Genomic DNA, 21,145 nt, shown 5'->3' on the forward strand with positions numbered 1-21,145 from the left:
CCACTACACACAGGGGGTGGAGCCAAGCATAGTAACATAGTCCATCCCCCTGTTCTTACATTGGCCAACTAGAGTGAGAGCACTGGTCCATGTAGCAAAGTACTGTGTACACCAGTGTTTCCCAAATTTGGGTCTCTAGCTGTTTTTGGACTATAACTCCCACCATCCCTAGCTATCAGGACCAGTGGTCAGGGATGATGGAACTGTAGTCCAAAAACAGCTGGAAGACCACAGTTTCCCCATCACTGAAAATAAAATATGTAGCACATATGTAGTCTTTCAAAATGTTCATATCCAAGGCTTCAAGTAGCCCCTTGGGCTTAGTGGATTTTGTAGGGCAAGGGCCAAACTGATACATTTTACATTCTCCATTTAGAACCTAACAAAAAAAGGCAGTCATTTAATTAAATGATTCTGTTGATAATTACCACACATCCATAATTACAGAAAAGTGCCACAGCCTGTACATTCAGCCATAAGTCTATAATTATCAAATGCTATTTATAAATTTCCTATTTACAGGGGAAACTTCATGGGTTCCACATGGCCTATTCTGCAATATACAAAGGTGGATAAATTATAAATGTGAGTATCACTTATTAATTAAAATTTGAAGAATATCAATGTGTTGAACTTGTCCCTAGCCTGCGGAAGAATTTGCTTTAATAAACGGCAATACAATTCGTCTGACTATATTACAAAATGTCCATCTGCAGGAACTTTATTGCTGTAGCAGACTCCATTAAAAAGTAAATTGTCTAGTCACTGCACTTTTCTATAATTCATGTGCCACACATGAGCTAATTTGCAGGCTCACTCTTAGCACTTGTAACCTGGGCGGCCATTTCCAAACTATTCATAACAAGGGCTTGTAGGATCAGGCCAAAGAGAACCCATCTGGTCCAGTATCCTGTTCTCACAGCGACCAAACAGATGCCTATGGGAAACCCACGAGCAGGACACAAGCCCAACAGCACTCTTCCCAAAAAGGATTCCCAGGAACTGGAATCCCAAGGCAGGCCAACTCAATACTGGAGGCAGAGCATAGCCATCATGGCTGCTAGTCACTGATAGACACATTGATGGAGGATAACACTAACACTCTTTTAAAGACCATCCCAAGTTGGTCACCATCACTACAGTTATACATGCACATCTACTCCAATCTCCAGCACTGAGAGAAAAGAGCGTTGTCCTCTGGCCGTCATTGGCCTGCATCTTATTATCAATATCATCATCATCACTGTCGTCTTTATTAAATTTATTACCTTGCCCTTCACCAGCAGGTAATTAGAGGGCGGGTTGCAACTACAGTGGTACCTCTGGTTACAAACTTAATTCATTTCGGAGGGCCGTTCTTAACCTGAAACCATTCTTAACCTGAAACCATTCTTAACCTGAGGTACCACTTTAGCTCATGGGGCCTCCCGCTTCCTCACAATTTCTGTTCTCATCCTGAGGTAAAGTTCTTAACCCGAGGTACTACTTCCAGGTTAGCAGAGTCTGTAACCTGAAGTGTTCATAAGCCGAGGTGTTTGTAACCCGAGGTACCACTGTACTCAGAATTCAAGATTAATAACAGTTAAAACAGATTAAAGTCACAAGAACAGGGTGAAATCCATCTCGGGTGTCAAAGAATAAACAGCTGCATTGCCTCTTCAGCATTCGTTGAAAGCTGTATAGTGAACAAGACAGACATACCTCTGAGGGGAGGGAACTCCACAATTTAGGAGCTTCTCCTGGGCCAACGTCCACCCCCTGAACTTCTGAGGAAGGTGGAACTACCAAGATGCCCCCCCCCCACAGATCTTAATATCCAGGAGGGTCTGTAGGCGATATCAGGCTTATGTTATGGCTCAGTTGGTTAGAGCGTGGAGTTAATGACGCCAAAGCTGTAGGTTCTATTCCTGCAAATTCCTTCTTTGCAAGGATCCCTTCTCACTTAGCATTCTAGGATACTATTGTTTTAGCTAGAGATGAGCTAAACTTTATCAAAATACATATTCTGAGAATTTACTCAGAGTATGCTATTTCTCACCACCCCAGGGGGAAAAAATCCCTAGGAAAAAAGAAAGAAGCTGAACTATCACAGCCACTGTTAAAGGTGAGCTCCAAGGAACAAATGAACATTTGAGAATTTTAAAAAATCCCACTTTGGCATAAACATAGGAAGCTGTCTTACACCAAGTCAGACCATTGGTCCTTCTAGGTCTGTATTGCGTACCCTGGGCTGGCAGCAGCAGTCCAGGGGAATTTCCTAGCCTTACCTGGAAATTCCTGCTAGGGCTCAAATCTGGGAGCCTGTGCATGCAAAGCAAATAGGTCTAGCACTGAGCTATGGCCCTTCCGCTCGATGGACTGGCAGCTGTGGGATTCAAACCCATATCCGTGAAGTGACTGAAGCCTCAAATCCAGTGCCTTAGACCATTCAAGTCATACTACAGAGTAAGCCTTCCACTGATCATCTACATTTCCAAGTAGCTGACCTAAAGGTCCAAGAGGATGTTAAAGTGTGGGGCAAAAAGGGAAGGCAGAACTTGATTCTCCAATTGTGTTCTTCCCTAGGAATGGAAATCTATGCATTCACTTTTCAAGCACAGCAGAAAAAGTAGGCAGTGGCGGAAGATAAAGGCAAAGAAGGACAAACATCACCTCTGTTGTTAATGCAAAGAGAATCACAGATCTCCAGAACCAAGAGGGGATACTGTGTACTAGTGTACTGTGATTTCATCCAGCTGGTTTGAGATTTTGCAATTTGAACAGAGCAACATGCTTTTGGAAAAAAATCAAACTGAACTTCAGCAAATGTGGAGACAGTGTACCCCCATGTGAGGAAAGGAGAGCTAATGAGGGACAGGGAGGGGGACATGCAAAAAAAATCCCAGAGTTAATTTTTCCGCTAAACGACTTAGAATAATAAAAGCTGCGGATGACTCATATATATGTAGGAGCACTATGACGGAAACGCAGACCTTATCAATGAAATTACTTTTGAACGCTATACGCTATAATGAATGGAAGCACTTTCTACCTCCAGCAAAGAGGTTATGAATAGATGCAAAATTGCACAGAGTGAATGAACTCTACTCATTATCTTCTGCCATTGAAGCTTTTGACACCGAAGCCGGCTAATAGGCTCACGCAGCAGATGTGCACTACGGCAATGTACGTGGTTCCAAGCGAGAGAAACAGAACGCCGAAGATTCTCACAGCTATTCCTCCCACGCACTCTGCTTTTACTTTTACGCAATATGCCTTCTTAAAATTAAGATCCCACTAAGGGCAGGTTAACTCAGCCTTACTATTTCGGAGAAGCACGTTGCTGACCTCAGCTACCCAGCTCCAGTTTAAGAAACACTAAGGAATTGGGGGGGGGGGGGCGCGAATAGTTAGGATTTTAAATCTGTAATTCTGTTAGTCAAGTCACAAACTCCACTGCAGAGAGCAGCAGCTGGAAGGTCTAAAACACAGTTTAGTGTTTAGACTACAACTCCCATCATCCCTAGCTAGCAAGACCAGTGTCCAGGGATGATGGGGATTGTAGTCCAAAAACAGCTGGAGACCCAAGTTTGGGAAACAACAGTATAATCCAAACCTGACTCTGTCCATCAGTTCCAATCCAGTCGTGGTGGCACCAGGGGAAGAAAATCAGGAGGGGGCACAGAAAGGGTATAATTGGAAGAATTGTGTTTTACATGCTAAGATCTCTGAAAGAACAATGCTAATGGCAGGAGTTCAGCAACTGTGGGGGTGGAGCTCCTTGTTTTCAGGGGGCACTCCCCCCCCCCCCCACTGTGGTGCCAACCATGATCCATTAGCAAGAGAAGTGTGTGGAAGGAACCGTGGGAAGGGACTGTGGATTAGAAAGCATGTTTTCTATACAGAAAGTTGCAGATTCAATCCCTCCCGTCTCCTGTTCAAATAAAGGCTGCTATTGATGTTGAAGATCTTGGTCTGAGGCAGTAGGGCAGGGCTGGGGAATCTCAGGCCTGGAGACTGAACACAGCCTTCCTCTCTCCTCTCTATCTCCCCTGTCCACACCAATCACGGGCATCCTGCTCAAGTGCTTTTGCCCAGTGTGAATGTGTTCTTCAGTTCCGATAATGCCACTCGCTTGCTTGGATGAAGGATGGAGAAATGTGAGAAATGCATGCAAATAATTTCTGTGTGGCTGGAATATTGCATACTACTGAACAGGGATTAAGAATCGCATCCACTCACCCATTGCTTCTTGTGGTGGTCACCACTAATTCCCCTACTGTGGCAATGGGGTCACTTTCTTAGAGTGTCCCTCTTATAAACCAATTTCCTCATTAGGGTGCTTCTGTTTTGTTTTCTGAGCAGGGGTGGCCTTCATTTTAAGCCTAGAAATATTAAGGTTAAACGCAACATCCAAAAGAAACGGCACCTGGATGCTGGGGGCAAGAATGATACATTTAGATCTCTAGGAACAAGAGATATGCTCCTCTCTCATCCCTCATTTGTGAGCTACCCAAAATTGCCATGTTGGTACAGTTGGTGGCACAATGGAGCTATAATCCGGTCAAGTGAAGCAATTCCTTGTCTAAGGCCCAGTTCATACACCCCACACATTGGTATGGAGTAATAGCATGTCACTAAAACAACAATAGGTGGGACGCGGATGGCGCTTTGGGTTAAACCACAGAGCCTAGGACTTGCCGATCAGAAGGTCGGCGGTTCGAATCCCTGCCACGAGTGAGCTCCCGTTGCTCGGTCCCTGCTGCTGCCAACCTAGCAGTTTGAAAGCACGTCAAAGTGCAAGTAGATAATTAGGTACCACTCCGGCGGGAAGGTAAACGGCATTTCCGTGCGCTGCTATAGTTTGCCAGAGGCGGCTTAGTCAAGCTGGCCACATGACCTGGAAGCTGTACGCCGGCTCCCTTGGCCAATAAAACGAGATGAGCGCCGCAACCCCAGAATCGGTCACGACTGGACCTAATGGTCAGGGGTCCCTTTACCTTTACAACAACAATAAACAAACAAACATGTAGCAAGGAAGACCCCATGAGACACGTGAATCTCTCATGCACCAGAATAAACAACAGAACCGCCATGTAGAAACAACATTCACATCACTATGGTAAGACAGGAATTAGGTCTTATTAATTATTATTTCATTAAAAAAACCAAGTACTATAGCATTCATAAGAACATGTAGCAAGGCAAGGGAGAGATATTACCTACAAGGACACAAAGTAGCTGTGGGGCAGTTTAATGAAAGTTTTGTCAAGTCCTCTAAAAACCACAAGTTCTAAACTAGTCCCAGGCACTTCATCTTCCTCCCTGCCCCTTCTTTCGACTGAGTAAGAGAATCAGAAGAAAACCCCTCGGATACTTGGTAGTCATAACAAAGAATAAACTGTTGTGTTCCTTTTATATTGCTCACTTTTACACTGCTAAATTTTATTATGGCCGTAATTAAGCAGAGGCCTTGCAAGGCAATAAAAGGCGCAAAGAGAAATCAAGCTTTATTCCACTTTATTCCACTACATATTAAAGAATGATGTATGAACAGCTTTCACTAACTACAATTTATGAACAGCTTGGAGAACCGCATACAAACCCTCTGATAACCTGTTTCATATATCTATTAAACCCAAGAAAAAGAAATGAAATCAATAGAACTACACACCAAAGAGTAAATAGTTATTTTCCCTCCACTACACTCAAGCCGAGAACAGCTCCCACTTGCCTTTTAGCAAAATGAATTGCTCCAGCCAAACGCTTGGTTCTGTGTCATGAAAGGATGCAATCTAGCCGAGATCCAAGTTTCCTTTTCATTTCTATTGGGAGCCTTTTGGAGCACTTCTTGCAAAAGAAAAGAAATTAGGCATCGCTTAGGAGTTCTCATAAAAGCTGTGTAGCTTTCCTGGGTGCCAGTGGTAAAACCACAAGCTTGGAACTAAGACCAGCATTCCATTAAAAGAAACAATTGGTCCCCACCAGTGATATATATATAATTTCAAGCCATTTTGCTGCGTAATACTCTTGGGCATTAATCTGTGGTCTAGTTCAGCTCAAAACCAAAGCTTAGAAAATGCAGCCCAATGCAGTCAAGCTGTCATCATGCTTGCAGATCTGGGCCCCAGCCACCCCATACTTTTGAAGCTGTATCATACCACTTTAAATAGTCACTGCAGCACCCTCACAAAGAATCATGGGAACTGTAGTTTGTTAAGGATGCTGAGAGTTGTTATGGGACCCCCATTCCTTTCACAAGAGCTACAGTTCCCAGAATTCCAGGGGGGAAATGATTGGTGGTTAAACCACTCTTAAGAATTGAAGTTCTGTGTAGGGAATGGGGTTCTCTTAGCAACGATTGGCACCATTAACCAACTACAGTTCTCAGGGTTCTTTGACAGAAGACATGCTTGTTTAAAGTGGAATGAAACTGCTTTAAATGTATAGTGTAGACAGGGCCCTAGTGTGCTGACACAAGGCAACTTCCTATGTTCTGATCAAATGGAACTGTGTGCCATATTAGATGCTCCTAGCATCAACATGATCGTGAAGCTGAGGCTCCAATACTTTGGCCACCTCATGAGAAGAAAGACTCCCTGGAAAAGACCCTGATGTTGGGAAAGATGGAGGGCACAAGGAGAAGGGGACGACAGAGGATGAGATGGTTGGATGGTGTTCTTGAAGCTACCAGCATGAGTTTGATCAAACTGCAGGAGGCAGTGGAGGACCAGAAGTGCCTGGCGTGCTCTGGTCCATGGGGTCACGAAGAGTCGGACACGACTAAACGACTAAACAACAACAACAGCATTAATATCTGTAATGGTAATGGGTAGAGACCATAGGACATGGCTTGCATGCTGAAAGTCTTTAATCCCCGGCATCTCTAGTTAAAAGGACCGAGTAACAGGTGATGAGAAAGATCTAGGCCTGGAGAGCAGTGCCAGGCAGTGTAGACTATTGGGCGAGGTGGACAAATCTTCTGATCTGGTATAAGGCAGACTCTGATGAATATAGATTGAGAAAAGTCCAAACTGGAAGCATTCATAAGCTTCCAGGAATTCACTGTATGAGCAGAAGTATGGAATCAGCCAAGAAAAGCAAAATATATCACTAATAAAATATAAAATTGGTGTCCCTGGAGCATGCAGAAGAAGTAGTGTTTACGTATGTTACTGAATTACTTTTATCCTAGTTTGCCATGGAAACAATGAGAGTTCTAGATGAACCTAAACTTGTACACAAACATTTTTTCAAGAGACAAGCATGGACACGCGCAGCTCCAAAGTGCAACTTCTACATCTAGTGGCTGATAGCTGAACGGCTTACGGTCACTGATAGCTAAGGCTTAAATCCCATTGAAGTCATTTGGCTTAAAACAGCCTAACTCCACAGTATTTCACTCCTTACACTTACAGAATATGGGACAACGCTGCCAGAAATGTCACCAGCAGTTTTGATGTGCAATTATGCCAGTGATAGGTTGACATAAACATATAAATGCAAACTGTTTGCACTAATAGGAATAAAAGCCTCCAGTGCCAAATTGGAAGCTCTTAACTGTTTCTGAAGGCTCAAAGGATGCATCACTTCTTCGCGTCATTAAGAAATTATGAATACAACTGGTCCGAGAACTGTTTTTCTCTATTTATGGAGCTGAACTAAAGGAAACAGCATCCTTCCTGGTGCTTAAAGGTAAAGGGACCCCTGAACATTAGGTCCAGCCGCGGCCGACTCAGGGGTTGCAGCGCTCATCTCGCTTTATTGGCCGAGGGAGCCGGCGTACAGCTTCCGGGTCATGTGGCCATGACTAAGCCATTTCTGGCGAACCAGAGCAGCACACGGAAACGCTGTTTACCTTCCCGCTGGAGTGGTACCTATTTATCTACTTGCACTTTGACGTGCTTTCGAACTGCTAGGTTGGCAGGAGCAGGGACCGAGCAACGGGAGCTCACCCCGTCGTGAGGATTCGAACTGCCGACCTTCTGATCGGCAAGTCCTAGGCTCTGTGGTTTAACCCACAGCTAAGAACATGAGAAAAGCTCTGCTGAATCAGGCCAATGGCCCATCTAGTCCAGCAACCTGTTTTTACAGAGGCCAACCAGAAGCCCATGGGAAGCAGGGCAAGGGGGGCAAGGAGGGCAACTGCACTCTCCCCACTAAATAATAATAATACCTTTATTGTCAATGTACAACCTGTGCACGATGAAATTAACCAAGCCTCCCTCCCCTCCCCCACAGACACTCAATCTCATTGCACTCTGTGTGCTTGTCACACAACACACCAACCCTGAAAGTCAGCTGCACTATATTATTTTCCGTTCAGCAGCCTAACAGCCCACAGATAGAAGCTGTTTTTTGGCCTGTTGGTACGACTGGTTATACTTCTATATCTCCTGCCCGAGGGTAGAAGATTAAAGAGGTGTGGCTGGGGCGTGAATCGTCCCTGAGATTTTCTCTCACTCTCCTATGGCATCAATCCCTTGCGATGTCATCTAGAGGGCTCAGGGGACAGCCCATGATATCATGTGCTGTGTTCACCACCTTCTGTAAAGACTTTCTGTCCGTGGCTGTCATGCCAATGTACCACACTGTGATACAATATAAGAGGACACTTTGTACAGTGGTATCTCTGGTTACGGACTTAATTCTTTCCAGAGGTCCGTTCTTAACCTGAAACTGTTCTTAACCTGAAGCACCACTTTAGCTAATGGGGCCTCCCGATGCTGCCACCATGCGATTTCTGTTCTCATCCTGAAGCAAAGTTCTTAACCCAAGGTACTATTTCTGGGTTAGCGGAGTCTGTAACCTGAAGCGTATGTAACCTGAAGTGAATGTAACCTGAGGTATCACTGTATTGAGGACCAGTAGGAGGTCATCAATTGTTTAACATTGTTATTTCGCAAGACCCTGAGGAAATGGAGTCTCTGTTGGGCCTACCTAACCACCTGAGTTATATTGTTTTTCCAAGTGAGGTCTTCACTAAGGTAAACTCCCAGGAATTTAAAGGAAGAGACTTTTGATTCCCAGCAACTGGTATTCATAGAATCACAGAATGGTAGAGTTGAAGATGGCTATCATATCTCCTCTCAGTCTCCTCTTTCCCAGGCTAAACATACCCAGCTCCTCCAACCGTTCCTCATAAAGCTTGGTTTTGAGACCCTTGATCATCATGATCAGACTCCTTTGCACACGTTCCAGCTTGTCAACATCCTTCTTAAACTGACATGGTCAGAGGCATAAAAGGAAAATGGACTCACAATATCTAGGTTTATCAAAAGTAGAAGGGTTGGGTATTATTCTAGAGTAAGAGTTTTTCCTGTGTTTTTAAAGCTGCTAGACAGAGAATTGGAAGTATTTTCTTTTTCTTTTCTTCTTTCTTCTTTGTTTTCTTTATTTTAATTTTCAAGTTAAAAAATGCTTGATATTTGATGTTGACCTATATATTGTCCTTTCTTTGTTTCTTTTTCATGCTTTAAAAATAGCTTTAAGAGAACCACATAGATCACTTTGTGCTCCCTGGAGGAAATGATAGAAATATATATTATAAATAACAACAATACCACAACCTCCCATTTCCTTTCCAAGTGAAGAAACACTCGGTGGTATGAAAAAACCACAGATCCATAACTCTGAATTTTTGACTGGCTAGCTTAACAAGCATCCATCTACTTCTTTTAAATTTCTGCAACAGCCAAAAGTTTGTGTTCCCAAAACATGAATCATGTGTACCATTTTGTACAGGTTTACACTGAGTTGTTCTTGTTTGAATTTAAAGGCCGAGAGAGCACTCTTCTATCATGAGCAGCCCATCATGGGAAGCTAAAAATGTTTCCTATTATGACTGTAAAAAAACACACCAACCACTTGCATATATTATGTTGCACACTTTAATTGAAGATGAAAAGCAGGCCTTTTTTTGCAGAACTCAGTTGCTGAGCTACATAATATAGCTCTGTGAACCAGAGGCCACAAGCTCTGTCTGTTTACAAACAGGCAGATTAGGGCTCTGGTAACCTGCAGTCCTAAAAGCTCTTTACAAAGCAAGATTAACAGGAGGGTTTCTATTTATCATTGCGACGTGGCTATAAATGGCCTCCTGCTCAAAACATTGAAAACCGGGTTCCCTGTTTTCATCAGTACAAAATTACACAAGGGCTTACTGCACAGTTCACAGAACCACAGTCACTTGCTGTTACTACAGCAATTCTTGCCCAAAGCATGGAAAGCGTTCAAGCAACAGACGGGCAAAATTAACAAGTTTCCACCAGACTTGGGGAAGGGGGTTGGGGGCGGGAATCAGCAATGACCTCAGGGAGAGCAACAAGCTAATAAATCTCTGTCACATATATATGTTATATGTTATTTATCTTCTGCCTCTTCTAGCCATGCAGGCTGTTCAGAGCAGCTTCCAGGTACAATAAAATATTAAAATCATACTAGAATCATAACTACTCCTGCAGCAATGCAACAGAAAAAACTAATATGTTGAGGAATGCTTTGGCTGAGTTGATGTTCTAAGCAAAATTCCAACTATTTCTCATTACAACTACAGGACTACAAGCCATGTTATCCCAACAGCCTTCTGTTGCAAATGCCTGTACAGTGGTACCTCGGGTTAAGTACTTAAGTCGTTCTGGAGGTCCGTTCTTAACCTGAAACTGTTCTTAACCTGAAGCACCACTTTAGCTAATGAGGCCTCCTGCTGCCACCACCCTGCCGGAGCACGATTTCTGTTCTTATCCTGAAGCAAAGTTCTTAACCCGAGGTACTATTTCTGGGTTAGCAGAGTCTGTAACCTGAAGCGTATGTAACCTGAAGCATCTGTCATCTGTCATAGATGCTTTAGTTAAGATTCCTCCATTACAAGGGGTTGGCCTGGATGATCCTTGGGGTCCCTTCCAACTCTATTCTAAGGGCAGCCCCACATAAAGTGTGTTGCAGTAGTCATGCCTTGAGGCTGCCAATGCATGGACTGCTGTGGTCTGCCTGTCACAGTCCAGGAATGGCTGCAGCTGGCATTATTATTATTATTATTATTATTATTATTATTTGTTTTTATTTATTAAATTTGTATATCACCCCTCATCCATAGATCTCAGGGAGGTTCACAATGTCAAATTACAATAGTAAAAAGAACATGAGAATACTTAAGAAAAATAAGAAGAAAAACAAACAAAAATAAGAAAGAAAAAAAGCAAGCCAATAATTTCCCTCCCACAATAGCCAGAGCTGGTAAAAAAAAATACCTCTTGGCCACAGGGGTTACTTGGCCCTGTAGTGACATAGTTGGGCCAAGAAGTACCCCCAGATTACCTACTTGCTCCTTCAGATGGAGTGCAACCTGACCCATGGCAGGCAGCGGACCTATCTGCCATACACAGGAACCACCCAACCACAAGATCTCTGCCTTTCCAGGATTCAAGGTCAGTTTATTGACCATCATCCAGTTCAACACCGCACACAGGCACTGGTCCAGAGTTTGCATAGCCTCTCCTGACTCAGATGTAACTGAGAAACAGAGTTGCATCTCATCAGCGTACTGATGGCACCTTGTTCCAAAACACCTAAAGACAGCTCCCAGTAGTTTCCTATAGATGTTTAAGAGCAGTTGGGACAAAATAGTGTCGTGTGGCACCCACCAAGGGAGTGGAGAGCACACTCCCAATGCAACTCTCTGGACCACCAACCGTACAGGTAAGAGATGGAGCCACCACACTACAGTGCTGCCGAAATGCATCCCACAGAATCAGTACGGAAGGATAATGCGATCGGTGGTGTTGAAAGCTGCTGAGAGGTCCAGCAGAAGGAAGCAGCAGGGCTGCACTTGCCCTGACCTTCTCTCTATAAAGGTCATGGGTTGGAATTGCAGTAATCATGGTACAGTGTATACTTGGAAATAAGCCATTCTGCTTATTCATTGGAGCTTAATCCTGCACAAGATTGGATTGAAGTCTTAATGTATCTTGTAACAAGGCTGCTCCAAATGCATTTATTGCCTTTAACCAATCTTGAAAGATTACAGCAAACCAATTGGCACCAAACGCGTGATTTTTAGCAGCACATTTGCCTGCAATACCAGTGTGTCGTTCCAGCGCTGCTGCTCTGTTTAAAATGAAGCTGTTTTCAAAAACATCCTGGTGAAACAGGAAACTAATAATTAAGGAGCAGCAAATGAACCAATTTTGTGGATATTAATAATAATACCTTATAGCCCAATCTTCTACACCTATTCAGAAGTAAATCCTACCCAGTTCAATCATGGGTATAACCAAGATTTTTGTTGGGGGGGGGCAGGACTTTTATTGTTAGGGGGGCAGATTTATGTTAGGGGGAAGAACCAACGTGATTGGTCAGTTAGTTATTTCTATTGTTTTACTTGATTTGGGGAGGCAGCTGCCCCCTACACCCATGAGTTCAATGGGGTTTAATCCCAGGTAAATATCTATAGGCTTGCAGCATTAGAAGAAGAAGAAGAAGAGTTTGGATTTGATATCCCGCTTTATCACTACCTGAAGGAGTCTCAAAGCGGCTAACATTCTCCTTTCCCTTCCTCCCCCACAACAAACACTCTGTGAGGTGAGTGGGGCTGAGAGACTTCAGAGAAGTGTGACTGGCCCAAGGTCACCCAGCAGCTGCAGGTGGAGGAGCGGAGACGCGAACCCGGTTCACCAGATTACGAGACTACCGCTCTTAACCACTACAACACACTGGCTCTCATGTAATTCCATGCATACTTAACCAAGAGTAAGTTCCACTGAACTCAATAGGCTTTACATCTGTGTAGATATACAGAGAATTCTTTTCCTCGGCTCCTAGCACTGTATTCTTATAGGAGTTAAGCTCCCGTGCTATTTATCTATGCTACATGTTATATCTAACTTTTCACTTTATAGTCTCCCAAGAAGGGATTTCTATCCAAAATTAATCTCCTTTTGTGGGATGGTGGTGTCTTGCTTCCTACTGCTGTCTTAGGGTTTCTATTGAGCTATGATTTTACTGTAGAATTTTAATTGCATTTGGTTAGTTTTAAAATCTTTTTAGATTCATGTTGTAAATTCTGAACTTGAAGTGTACGTACCTCTGTCCTGGAATCTTGGGGTTGTCTCCAATACTGCTGTTCCGCTAGCAACAGAGAGGGTTTTCCCCTCCCCTCCCCTTCACCCCCTATGCACCCTCGAAATCTTCTACAGAAGGTAGGGGGATCCCCTAGAGCAGATTTTGAGGGCGCCCAGGGAGAGGGGGAAATCCCCTTGTGTGAGTGGAACTCCATACACACAGTGTTGGATGAAACCCTTAGTTCATATTTGCCAGCCTTAGGGCCAGGCAGAATTGCTGGTTTCAAGCGGAAAAGAGTATGTGTTTTCCTGTACTGTACTGTACTTGTTCATTACTGTTTGATGTGGAGGTGCTCCTTTGTTATTCCACCCTTCAGAGAAGCGCATTTGATGCTGGCCCGGAAAAAGGCCTTCACTGTGGTGGCACCATCTATAGTGAAGCCACTCTCCATTCAGCCAAGACAGTTGTTGACACTATGGGTGTTTTCAGCATAAATACAGGCTTTTGCTGGTTTTGATTCCAGTGCATGGTATCAATTTGCACTGCATCGCTGCTGTATGCTATTGTTTGTGGATTTTTGCTAAGGATCCTCATCATTAGATTTGCTTTCACAATTGCACCAAGTTGGCATTTTCATCAAGCTATCCACCATGACCCCAATATATCTGTTCTGGCTGGTCACCGCTAATACAGACACCATGGAGTTATAATTTTGAATCTTCTCTTCCATTTTAATTCCCAGTCACCCAGTTTGGAGATATATTTTTGGTGCTCCTTGCAATCTCTTTTTGTTTTCATTGCCCTGTACCAGAGCTGGCCAGCATTATGGTATCAGCAGTTTTATTTTCCATCCCTTTCCTAACATGGAATTAACTTTTCAAAGCAGCTGCCCACTGATTTGACATCTTCATTCAGCTACACATTACAACCCAGATTGTTGCACAGCCCACAATGAGTGTAGCAAAACCCAACTGTTGGTGCATCTTCATCTAGAAAGCAGGTCATTGAAGATCTCCACAAGGAATCTTCAGCACAATCGTTTATGAATATCATGGAACCTCTTTTGCGCCAACAAAATCTTCCGCTGTTCAAAACAGGAAGATTGCAAACAAATAGGCCAAGTAAAAATACTATAGAATGTTCTGTACCCTTCCTCCTCCGCCTAAGCATTTGCAAAGATTAACTTGGAAAAGAGGACAAATGACTCAGATATTAAAATCATTCCTATTCACTGTAAAGCAGATTACCAAAAGCAGAAGGTGTACACAAGACTTTGGAGGCTGCTAGCCTCAGAGTGGTGAATGGGCTCAACACAAATCCTTGCAACTTCCGTTTTATCTCATTCATAAGGTGGCAGTCCAATAAGCTAGGGGGATGCAGTGGCTGGCATGTTAAGACTTAGATCTTGGTTGGTATCCTCACTCAGACCTGAAGCTTACTTCTGCCAGTCCCCCTATCTCTCAGGAATAGAACGATTGCTCAAAGGTGCAGCACATGCGCAGCTCGCATCTCCAGGTAGGATTAGAAAAGGCCAGTATCTGAAACACTGGTGAACTGCTACCAGTCAGTGTCCAACCAATAGCCCAATGCAAAGCAGTCGCCTTTGTTTAGCCCAGGCATAGGCAAACTCCGGCCCTCCAGATGTTTGGGACTCAATTCCCATCATCCCTGACCATTGGACCTGTTTGCTAGGGATGATGGGAATTGTAGTCCCAAACATCTGGAGGGCCGGAGTTTGCCTATGCCTGGTTTAGCCTAACTATGGTACTGTTGCAAAACTTTCCTCAGAAGCCTTGAGAAAGGCAAAGCATTTATTGGAATGGTACTTACTCTGATTTGGACACAAGTGACCTTAACAAACCCTATTTGTAATTCATTTATGAATGAAACCGACCCAAACGTTAGCAACACTGGTGATAATTTGCACTGCCAACATTTTACCCCCATTTCCCCATCAAATGCAGGCATCTGAGATGACAATGATGATACCCAATACCCAGGCTATCATTCATAATGCATGCAATTGTAACAAACAAACACCACGCAATTACAGTGAAAGTTACATTTCTCTGTCAATTAACCTATTTATTTCAAAGCAGCCCCAGTCTACTGTGCTTTGGGATTAAGTAGTTTGTTGTTTCTCTGTTGATTAGTAATATTCAGCATGTTCCTGTTCTTAGTATTGATTTGCATTGTAAGGAAATGCTTATTCCTGCAGGCAGAGGACATGGCTACTTCTGAGTTTTGTGCTGTAGAATAAAGAGAAGGAAGCAGAACTGGTTCCAGCAATGCTGGGTGTCTTATGGGATAATTACAAGATGCACTATCTGACCCAGAGTATGCTAAAGGCAATTTTGTGAACCTCGGCTATAAAATGGATGGTAAATCAAGGTTTCTAGACCTGATGGTTTGTTTGTTCATTCATTCATTCACTGCATCTTTTCTCCAAGGAGCTCCAGCTGATGTACATGGTTTGTCCCCTTCCTCATTTGACCTCCACAAAAACCCTGTGAGGTAGATTAAGCTGAGAGGCAGTGACTAGCCAAGGTCACCCACTGAGCTTATTGGCTGAGTAGCGATTTGAACCCGGGTCTCCCAGGTCCTAGTCCAAGACTCAAACCACTACACCACACTAGCTCCCAATCCTTCAGGACTCCCCAGGTTTCCTTCACAAAACACTATGACTACCCATCAGTCTTCTCCCCCTCTTCTTTCTATTTCTAAAAAATAAGTTCCGTAAATACTGAAATAGTGATGATAAAAGCATTCATATCAAACCACATGATGTTTACAAAATGCAGATTTACACAAATGGCACGCATATGCTTTACGTCATTTTTTAGTTTCTCGGTGGAATTTCCTAGGACAGCTTAGTGAATACCCTGAGTTCCAGGTATAAGATCACTGATGGTCTCTATGTTTCATCCTGAAGCTTAGTAGCAGGATTCTTTTTTTAGCCAATGGAAGCTTATGTTATAACCCGTCTTAGCAGTGACCCTTAGCAGTGACGAAACAGAAGAGAAGAGCACCCAGGAGATAATGGGAAGAGTTATTAGTGCAAGGATGTATTTGGGTCATTAGCATAGCTGTCAACGTTTCCCTTTTTTAAAAGGAAATTCCCTTATTCCGAATAGGATTCCTCACAAGAAAAGGGAAACATTGACAGCTATGGTCATTAGTCTTTTGAAAACAGAACTGCAACAATGTATCTCTACCATGACCAGTTTATCAGTATTCCTTAAAAAAAAAAAAGTTTCTAGGTCACTGGTCTTCAATTGGTGTGTTTGGACACACAAGTCTGAACTAAATATAAGGTGGCTCAATTCCTAGTCTCCAGAGGGAGGGAAAATAGTATAAAAGAGTGGAAGAGGAGTATATACATTCCATGGCAGCAAAGCAACTCCACCAATGACAGAGCAGCAGGAAGGGAATGGCCTAGAAACAGAGTGAAATTTGCTTTTAGCGCATAAGAAGTGCATTTAAAAAAAAATGCAAACAAAACTAATTGGAACTCAACAGCTGCTAAAATGCTAGGTATCAATGTACAGATGCTTTTTGTCATAAAATTAAATGCATGGACTCATGAGATTGGATTATTTGTTTGTTTTTGTCCTGCTAAACACACACTGGCATATTTAAGTGTTTACCATCTGTAAAATATTTCCATGAGTTGGGCTTTGGCTTTAGTTTGCAGGAGGGAATCTGGAGTTTCGTTGACTATTATACGAAATTTCAAACAAAGATTATAGTTTTCTCATCTGTAATGTTTTACTTTTTGGGGGGGAAAAGCAGGTTTTAATAGTTAAAAGTCCAATTCTGTTTAATGGTACAGTATATTTTGAGGTGTTGGGCAATACCTTTGCTACCCACAACTAGAGACCAGTTAGCTCACATTAGATTGAGTAAGAAAACAAAGGAGCCCACTTCTGTTTTTTATGATACCAAAATGGAGAATCCATTAAAAAGAAAAAAGAAAGAACTGTGAAGAAATATGCCAAAACATTTTCAATTCAAAAATGAACAGTATAAGAACTCTAAAGGGCATTGTGACAAAAACTCCCTCAATTCTCAGATCTACAGCAGAAAGTAATTTAATCCCTGCATGGAAACCAAATGCCCCATACTCTGAGACATTGTCTCTTTCTAAAGCTAAGAATTACAATGTACAATGTCAGGTACACACATCAGGAAAGCTAAAAACAGCTTTTACTGTTTTTCGCTGATGGATATTTTTATAGATTGACTTTGAACTGTGAGTTGAACCAAGATGGTTTTCAAACAAGCAAACTTATTGGGGAAAAATGCTCTGGCTTTGAAGACAAAGAATATTTTGCCTGTAACATGTGCACAGTATTTATACTTGAACATAGGGAAACTGAGAGACTGGAAAGATGTAGGTAATTTTAACTGATGCGTCTGAGCCAAAATTAACTGAATTATTTCTTTTGGAGGAATTGTAAGAATTTAATAAAAGTATAATAAAAGCCCACCGTAAATCAATATCTGCAGATATTAAGCAAGTCCAGAAACACCTTCTATTGTCACAGCAGCTAATCTTAACCCAATAATTCATTGCATTAAAAGCAGTATACAAGTTAACATGATTATGCTGGGGGCTTTGCTGTTAATTTCTGTCCACTGTGTCAGGCTAACCAAACCAAGCTGATCAATTAATCATAAAAAGTCATTTGAGCTGTACCAGCACGTGCCTTCCGATCAAAGCTGATTTTTACTTAACACCTTAGTACAAAGCAATATCACTCTCAATGCTATAAAAATTATTATTGTTAGAATTTATACAATTTCAAAACGGATGGAGAGAGAAGAAAGCTGGAACTTTGCAAGCAAACAACTCCCTTTCAAAGAACTAGAAAGCACAATTAAGATTTTAAAACGTGAGATATTTGTCACTATTATCTGAAGCACCAATTGAATGATGATGCTTTTCTTATCTTCATGATGTGCAAGTGACTGCTCTAATATAAGAGAATTCAGGGATGCTTAGAGCCGTGCTAGCAGTGCAGCAGGGGGACTAATGAACTGGAGACTTGTGCTTGTAGACTATTTTATCCCTGGCTATTTTTATTGCTGAAGAGAGTTTTGGCCTTGCAGGTATTCTCCAGCCCAAACCAACAGTAGCAGCAGAATGTGTGGGAAGAGGGAATTTCCTTCCACTCTTAAGCGTCTCAGTTTCTCCACGTGCATTATGGGTACTGGCCAGTGTCATGGAACTGAATAAGTTGTGAGGTTTGTTACTGCATACGCGTCAACTGTCCTGGAAAAAAGGGACAACTGATTTATTTTTTCCTCACGATAGGGCGGCAGCCAACGAGGTTGCTGCTATTTTGGGCCGCATTCTCGCCCCAGAAAAAAGCACTTTTTCAAAACAGTGATCTTGCACAGCACCCCAGAACACAGGTTTTTGGGTGCTCTGCATGAAAAAAGAGCTTTTAGGGGCCCACGATCTGAAAAGGCTTTCACCTTTATAGCAGTACAGTATAACAAACCTTTGAATTATGGTGTTGGAGGAGACTCTTGAGAGTCCCATGGACTGCAAGAAGATCAAACCTCTCCATTCTTAGGGAAATCAGCCCTGAGTGCTCACTGGAAGGACAGATCGTGATGCTGAGGCTCCAATACTTTGGCTACCTCATGAGAAGAGAAGACTCCCTGGAAAAGACCCTGATGCTGAGAATGATGGAGGGCACAAGGAGAAGGTGACGACGGAGGACGAGATGGTTGGATAGTGTTCTCGAAGCTACCAGCATGAGTTTGACCAAACTGCGGGAGGCAGCGGAAGACAGGAGTGCCTGGCGTGCTCTGGTCCATGGGGTCACGAAGAATCGGACACAACTAAACAACAACAATAACAAACCTGTCCTAGGGAAGACATTTGGAGAACTGCTTCAGCTAAAGAGCTTAAGAGACAAGGGAGTTGCTATAGGATTTAATGTGGTATAGTGATTCAAGTGCGAACTAGGACCTGGGAGACTGGACTTCAAATCCCCACTTGGGTCATGAACCTCACTGGGTGACCTTGGGTCGGCCACTGTCTCTCAGCCTAACCTGGCTAACTTTGTTGTGGAGATTAAATGGGGAGGGAGAGATCCAGGTATATCACCTTGAGCTCATTTGCAGAAAAGTGGGATATAAATGTAATGTAATTAAGATCTTCAAGTGACACCTTGCTCCAGGTAACCCTGTCCTCAAATGTTAGGCAGGTGATTGCACCTTTCTGTGAAACTCCCTTCAACTTTGCCTGGTGCCATCATTACTATCTCTCAAGTATTGCAGCAGAATTCATCCTTTTTAAACAACATTAATGCTGCAAATGTTATTTCACCAGATCTCTGGACTATTACGGTGTTGTCTTTTCATAGATTTACCCAGTGTTGTTCATCTTTTGTGAGCTTTTTTGTTTGTTTCTTTGTAAGCTTCCTTCAGCATAATTTTAGTAAAAATGTGTGACATGTGTTTTGCTAAAGAAACACATATTTCATTGTATTAAAATGCTGTCTGTTGTTTTGAAGAAGAAGCACATTAGTTTTCACTAAAACAGTGCCTAAGGTTTACAGAAATTAAACGCAACAGTACAATTCTGAGATACACAAAAAATGAAGAACAGTTGTGGGGGGGAGGCGTGAAACTATAAATGATAGAGGAAAGAAGGGTCTTTTTACTTATGGTTCCTACTCGGTGAAATTCCCTTCCTAAAATATGGCTGGCTCCATAAGAAAAGGTTAAAAATCCATCTATTTTCCTTTGCTTTTAAATTTAAAGCTTTTATTGTATAGGTTGCTGCCGGATGTAGGGGGAAGAAGTGTGTTGGCATACATTGAACTTCATTGTATTAGGCTTATTCAAGCTGGCAGAGTAGTTACCCTGAAGTACAGCTTATAAATCTTAAAAATAAATAGTATTATATTTTGAATTGCCAGTTTAAAATGTTTGATTTTTATGGAACTGTATAGGTTTTTAATACAAGCCACCCTGGGAAAGCTATGGTCTTAAAAAGTGACTTAGCTGTATCTAACATAAAATGCTGCTAATATTGTTTTACTAGCTCTCTGAAATAATATCATCTGCCCTTTACAGTTCCCACCCCCCAATCGTTGTTCAACATCCATATGCATAAGAGTTAAATGTGAATTAAATGAATAGATTATAAAAGGGGAGGGATTTATGAAGTCAATTCCCAAGCATGTTTGCCTAAAAGTAAATCAATGAATTAACTGAGAGTAGGTGTGCATAACACTGCAAACCTCAAATCCAAAATCCAGAGTAGTATTGCTAGTTGCTGAACTGAAACAGCTACAGTGGTACCTTGCAAGACGAATGCCTCGGAAGACGAAAGAGTTTTTCGTTTTCTGAGTTGCTTCGCAAGACGGTTTTCCCTATGGGCTTGCTTCGCAAGACGAAACGTCTTGCGCCTTTTTTTAAAAACCGCCAATGCATTCCTACGGGAAACCGTCAATACGCAGTGGTGCTTCGCAAGACGAAAAAACTCGTAGAACGAAAAAACTCGCAGAATGAATTAATTTCGTCTTGCGAGGCACCACTGTATTTCTATTCAGTCTTTGAAGAAAGCGATACTTTGTTTTCTTTCCTAATAATGAACTTAAGAACAACTTTAACTCGTCTTTTTGTTAACTACAGCAGCTGCAATGTATCACTCATCCATTTCCACATCGTCAACATAGATCTTGTCATTTCATCTGAAATTAATGCACAATGCACCTTGGGATTCAGTTATCACTGCAAAGGCAGACAACGGACTGGATTAAGTTTGCAGTGGCGATATCTGTACAACGACATTCTCCAATTACACAACAGTAGCGTACCAAATGGGCAAAACAGGCTATTTGTTTTCATGATGTTAAATACATACGGATGGATCCAGCCTTACTTCCAAGAAAGTGGGCTTAGGACTGCATCATTAGTCACGCTTATAGCAGACCCAGTGGCCTTTGACACCTAAGATGTGTGTTTTCAGGGGCCACCGTATTCCTGTGACTGTACTTCATTTTAACTGTTTTTAATTCTGGGTTTGAAATTGTTGCATCCTGCCCTGGGATCTGTTGGTGAAAGGCAGGTAATACATCATCAT

At 42.4% G+C, this 21,145-nt stretch overlaps 1 protein-coding gene across 8 annotated transcripts in view; it reads right to left on the reverse strand.

Annotated features, from left to right (window-relative positions):
- Positions 1–21,145, reverse strand: part of OXR1 (oxidation resistance 1) — a 232,790-nt gene that overhangs the window by 192,597 nt on the left and 19,048 nt on the right. The gene's annotated exons all lie outside the window — the stretch shown is intronic.

Source organism: Podarcis tiliguerta, assembly GCF_965153285.1.
Source record: "Podarcis tiliguerta genome assembly, chromosome: 7".
Lineage (NCBI taxonomy): Eukaryota > Metazoa > Chordata > Lepidosauria > Squamata > Lacertidae > Podarcis > Podarcis tiliguerta.